We start from the raw sequence: 6,540 nt of genomic DNA, 5'->3' as shown, positions 1-6,540 counted from the left end.
ATTACTTCGCAAGTTCTATTAGATTTTCTCATCTGTGGCTTTGTTGTTTCAATGGCTCATTACGCATGATGTGCAATAATGCCAGTATCCTTTGCCTTCTGATCTACCCAGAAATTTATCCTGTACCACGTAGTAGTATATAAGCTTACAGTTTATTCTAAGTCTTTTCTTTTCTTAGGTAAGGTTCAGTGCCACATTTAATTGATAAAGACCAAATTGCGGACTGATCTGGAAATTCAGAATTACAAACTTCGGGCAAACGCGATTTTTTTCTTTGTTCTTTTAGCAGAATGGCGTTAGGGCCATTTCATAAATAGTTTTTATTATATTTTATACATATTTTGGTAATTGTTTTCTTAGTTATTTCCATGTTATTTATCATTTACAGTTTATCCTTTTCATCCTTTTGTTTCCGTACTAGGCTCCGTTCCTCATTGGTATCTCAAGTCATAAATCATTAATCTGCTTTTTTAATAGACTTAAAATTCCCAAAAAGTTCTTTGAAAGCGTCAACTTCAAAAGCAATTACAAAAGACTCCCTGAATCTGTCGTATCGACATAAAATGCTTTAAAAGATCACATCAAAGACCAAGCGTAACAAAAGAGTCAATCTGAAAGTCTCTGAAAGGTACTGCAATCAAGAAAAACATGGCAGCAAGTCCCATAAAAGGCCCAACTCACGAAGCTCCACGAAATATTCTTCACCAAGTAATATTTGCTTTTCAGATATATTTAATTGATTGAACAAAGAATTTAGGCCAAAGGCCAAACGCTGGGATCTATGAGGCCATTCAGCACCGAATCGGAAATTGACGGTAAAAGTTTTGAAAGGTGCAACAGGAATAAAACTTCGCAGTTACACTATGAATCAATTGTTAAGGAAGGGTGGAAAATGGAAGAAAGGGAATATGAATGGAGTTACAGTAAAAGAAGAGAAAGGGGTTGCAGCTAGGGGCCGAAGGCACGCTGCAAATAACCTTAAGTAACGCCTACAGTGCACCGCACGAGATGCACTGACGGAACTACCCTCCTTCGGGGTTAAAACATTACTAATCGTTCCGAATTACTGATCGAGAAACCGGATGTATATCTCTATTCTTTTACAGATATTTTAAAAACGAAGACTTCTAAATTTTGTCGTGTTCTAAAAAAAAAACCAGGGAGACAAAAGAAACCATTAAAAACTGTGACAGATATTCTGTGTAGAATAAAAATGTAAATGAAAATATCAAAACGAAAACGAAGGTCTTTTTACAAAGACGTGAACCAGGAAAATCACCAGATGTCATTAAACTAATTTTTTTCAAGAGATTGTGAAAATGCGAAGCAATTACTTTGGCTGCTATTTCTCTTTTGCTTTCAAAAGAAGTTTCACTATTATTCTGGTGCGTCTGAACCTTTCTTCGTAGATAAGAATGTCAGTTTCTCTCTCTCTCTCACTCTTCTTATTCAATTCAATAGACTCCAAAGAAAGTATAGGTCTTACGCTTGTGTTGTTGGCGCCCCACTGCCCCACCAAAAAAAAAAAAAAGCTTTTTAATACCCGAGGAAAGTGAAGGAGTTGTCTTTACTTGGACGTAAGAAGACGCATTTTGAATATTTGCGAAGTGTGGTATTTCTCTTCGATTGGGTATTTATCTCGGAAGCCACAGGATGATTTCATGAGTCTTTCAAAAGCAACGATAATCGCTATTAGTCTATCTATCTATAACTACTTGATCTGGAAACTGTTTCTGTCTTTTATTAGCATCTGTTCTACGAAGACACCGAATGAAAACTGTGATAATAATACTATTGGATCACTCTTGTTTCAACTTAGGATATGGAGGAGTTTCCTAACACAGCGCATGAATGAAGTTATTTGGATGATGCATGCAAATTGAAATGCAAAATGTTACTGCAAACTGATATCCACTTCACGTTATATATGTTACAGTAAGACTGGGAAACCAGGGATTTCACAAAATCTCTGAAATTTTCAGGGAGTTCGTGAAACCACCACTTCACTTAGGAACATTGATCACCGAGGGGCTAATACTAAACACGGCAAAACATTAATTCATCTACAGTTTCGCCGTGTTTAGTACTAGCCCCTCGGGGGATCAAATGCAATTAGGTACATTTGATCTCCGAGGGACTAGTACTAAACACGGCGAAACACATTGATCTCCGAGGGCTAGTACTAAACACGGCGAAACATATTTGATCTCCGAGGAACTATAAAAAGAATAGTACTAAACACGGCGAAACAGTGTAGATGAATCACTGTATCGTCGTGTTAGTGCTGGCCTCTCAAATATCAAATGTTCCTAAGTGAATTGGTGTTTTTACTCATTCCTTAAAAATTTCAGGGATTTCGTGAAACCCCTGGTTTCATAATTTTACTACAACATACAAACCAAGTAACCTGCTAAAATTCCTGTACTGGTTCATCTGTTGGTCTATATGGATTAGCTTTTATTATTATTTTGCTTTCTCGTGACCATTCACTGGGCCTTGTCTTTGGGAATCGCCACACTTTTAGTGCTCCTTCATCCGGATTAATGACCATTGTTATTGTGACGCCTGTTTGCTTACCAATCAATCTATGTTAAAAAATCTATGCGATAACCGTTTCGAACCTCCTGGCCTTCTGTAAGCTGGGTGAGAACTACCGTTCATTTGATGTGGCCAGTCCCTAACGATGCTCCTGATTGGCTGTTGATAAGCCAACCACAGGGCTGGAAACTCTCAGTCTCTCTCGAGAGTTCACATAGGCAGGTGGAACATAGATCCTACCCATGTGAACTCTCTCGAGAGACTGAGAGTTTCCGGAGCTTCGTAAGGGACTGGTTTAGACGTCAAATGCACGGTTGATGTGAATCTACTATAGCTGCCAGGTTCACATGGTTTACTACTATGATCGATAGAGGCCAACTTGAATACAATGGCCCATGCCCAGGTCACATTACCTTGCTCGAGAATCGAACCCGAGAGAGACTGCTGTGTGATTTCAGCTCTACTATGGAATGTCGGTTGATTAATAGGCCGAATCAAAGCTCCAGCTCGAAAAAACTGAAACAAGAAAAAACTCTGAACAGAAATCTTTATGAATGACTATAAAGCTTATATACCGAAGAATGTCACTCAGTAACATAAAGTACCTCTAAGCATACATAATTCTCATATCGGTATGCTTGTTTATTAAACTCGTATTACAGTCAATCGAAGAGCGTGTTACGCATTTTCTTTCTCCTTTGGGTTTATGTGTGAACAAAGGAATGATGACGCATAATGTGCAATTTTAGATTTGCTTCTAAAGGCAACGTCCGGGGGCAAAAGGGGCAAACTAGGCACTCGTGGGAAACTGCCTTTATATAAGATGCTGAAAGTTATCTGCGGAAACCTGACTCCAGATTCCTCAGGACTTCCCTGAGGGAGATAAAACGTGAAACATATAACGAAAAAGCTCGCTTACAACCGAGACGTTGAAAGGTGCCCTTGGCAGTTTTCACCAGTCACCAGTGTGTCATTAGAGCTCTCTCGTCGTCGTCAGTCTACGCACCTTCAACAAATGCCTCTCAATACTCTAAACCTCTGGTTGTTCTAAGCTCACACCTCAGCGGACTTTCTTACGAATCAGCTTCTTGCCAATTGAGTAAGCTTTTGTGCCTATACAGAATTCACTTACTAGGAACGTCATGTAGATGAAAGGAGTCTTGATCTTTTAATTGTCATGTTTTTCCTCACTGTGGTATTTGATACGTCCTGGATATAAACCATCAGCCATTAGACTCAAATAAATGATGTGAAAGTTATGGTTCTGGTTCGTTGTCAAAGACGACTCGCCTTTCTCGCGCCACTCGTTACGTGATGCGATTAAGCGGGGCAGTTTTTTACTGCTGGCCATCAGAGAAAATCTAATTGCAAAACGCGTCCAGTTAGCAGGTCACTTGACTAATGCAATACTGAGGGACTGAACGTCATCTGTCGGTTGCTTTATGTACTATGCTATCAAAGCTTTGTCCAGCTTCTAAACTTCAGCTGCAATCTAAAAAATGTATCTTTTGTACGATGATTTCGTCATATTTTCATTTTCAGGTCAAGCCTACTGTGCAGTGTATTCGTATGTTTAATGATATTATTTCTAACAAGAATCGTGATTTAATGATATTTTTTATTCGTAGATGGCGTTATGTGCCAAAGCTCAAGCAGAGCAAGCAGAGCCTATAAATACGAGCTGCAGCACAAGGTGTCGACAAGCAATGATTTTTTATTGAAATGGAAACCCACAAAATTACTGTGTATAACGTGTTTACTTATAAGTATTTACATTTTATTTTCCTCAGCACTCAAGTACTTTCATGAAGGCCCTGGGCCTTGACCCAAGCTGACAACCTACAGATCTCTTATAAAAGGGCTACAGATAGGGCCTGAAAGTACTCGAGTGTGTGTAAAATAAATTGTAAATACTTATAAGTAAACACGTTATACACAGTAATTTTGTGGGTTTCTTTTTCAATCTTCAGAAGAAAACTGAAAGAAGTTTTTGTTTGGTTTAAGCAATGATTTGTTTTGGGTATGCAGCGCTCGCTACAGATGCGTGCAGTCTAGTGACATTTGCTACAGATGCGTTCAGTCTAGTGACATTTGCTACAAGATGCGGGAGTCTAGTTAACTTGGCTACAGGATGGCGTGCAGGCTAGTGAATTTTGCTACAGATGCGTTCAGTCTAGTGATTTGCTACAGATTGCATTCAGTCTAGTGATTTTTTGCTACAGATCGTGCAGTTCTAGTTTACATTCTACAAGATGCGTGCAGGCTGTTACTTTGCTACAGATGCGTGCAGGCTAGTGACATTTGCTACAGATGCGTTCAGTCTAGTGACATTTGCTACAGATGCGTTCAGTCTAGTGACATTTGCTACAGATGCGTTCAGTCTAGTGACATTTGCTACAGATGCGTTCAGTCTAGTGACATTTGCTACAGATGCGTGCAGTCTAGTTACATTGGCTACAGATGCGTGCAGGCTAGTGACATTTGCTACAGATGCGTTCAGTCTAGTGACATTTGCACAGAATCGTTTCAGTCTATTGACATTTGCTCTAGATGCTTTTCAGTTCTAGTTGACATTTGCTACAGAATTGCGTTGCAGTTCTAGTTACATTGGCTACAGATTTGCATGCAGGCTTAGTGGACATTTGCTACAGGATTCGTTTGCAGTCTAGTGAACATTTGCTACAGATGCGTGCAGCTAGTTGACATATGCTTACAGATTGGCATTCAATCTAGTGAACTTTGCTACAGATGCATTCAGTCTAGTGACATTTGCTACAGATGCGTGCAGTCTAGTGACATTTGCTACAGATGCATTCAGTCTAGTGACATTTGCTACAGATGCATTCAGTCTAGTGACATTTGCTACAGATGCGTTGCAGGTCCTAGTGACATTTTCTACAGATGCATTGCAGTCCTATTTTGACATTTGGCTACAGATGCGTGCAGTCCTAGTGACATTTGCTACAGGATGCCGTTCAAGTCTAGTGACAATTTGCTACTAAGATTGGCATTCAGTCTAGTGACATTTTGCTACAGATACGTTGGCAAGTTCTAAGTGACATTTTGCTTACAGAATGCGTGGCAGTCTAGTTACATTGGCTACAGATTGCATGCAGGCTTTGACATTTGCTACAGATGCGTTCAGGTCCTATGTGACAATTTGACATGACGATTGCGTGCATTCCTAAGTGGACATATTTGCTACAGATGCGTTTCAGTCCTAGTGACATTTGCCGACAGAATGCATTCACTCTAGTGACATTTTGCTACCAGATTGCGTTCAGTCCTAGTTGACATTTGCTACAGATGCTTCAGTCTAGGACATTTGGCTACAGATGCGTTTCACTTAGTGAAATTTCTAAGGATGCGTTCCAGGTCTAAGTGACATTTGCTTACAGATGCGTTCACTCTAGTACATTTTGTTACAGAATTGCCGTTCAGTCTAGTTGACAATTTGCTACAGATGCGTGCAGTCTAGTGACATTTGCTACAGATGCATTCAGTCTAGTGACATTTGCTACAGATGCGTTCAGTCTAGTGACATTTGCTACAGATGCGTGCAGTCTAGTGACATTTGCTACAGATGCGTGCAGTCTAGTGACATTTGCTACAGATGCGTGCAGTCTAGTGACATATGCTGCAGATGCGTGAGTCAGTGCATCTACAGATGCGTTTTCAGTCTATGACATGATTACAGATTTGCTTGTAACAGTCAGTGGACATTTGCTACAGATGCGTTCGTCTAGGACATTTGCACAGTGCGCTTCACTCTAGTGACATTGCTACCGATTGCGTCAGTCTAGTGACATTGCTACAGAGCGTTTCAAATCTAGTTGACATTTGCTACAGATGCGTTCAGTCTAGTGACATTTGCTACAGATGCGTTCAGTCCAGTGGCATTTGCTACAGATGCGTTCAGTCTAGTGACATTTGCTACAGATGCGTGCACTCTAGTGAACTTGCTACCGATGACGTTGCAGTATAGCGGGACATTTGCTACAG

Source organism: Macrobrachium nipponense, chromosome 44, assembly GCF_015104395.2.
Source record: "Macrobrachium nipponense isolate FS-2020 chromosome 44, ASM1510439v2, whole genome shotgun sequence".
NCBI classification, from domain to species: Eukaryota; Metazoa; Arthropoda; class Malacostraca; order Decapoda; family Palaemonidae; genus Macrobrachium; species Macrobrachium nipponense.
Note: the sequence above shows the minus strand (reverse complement) of the source record.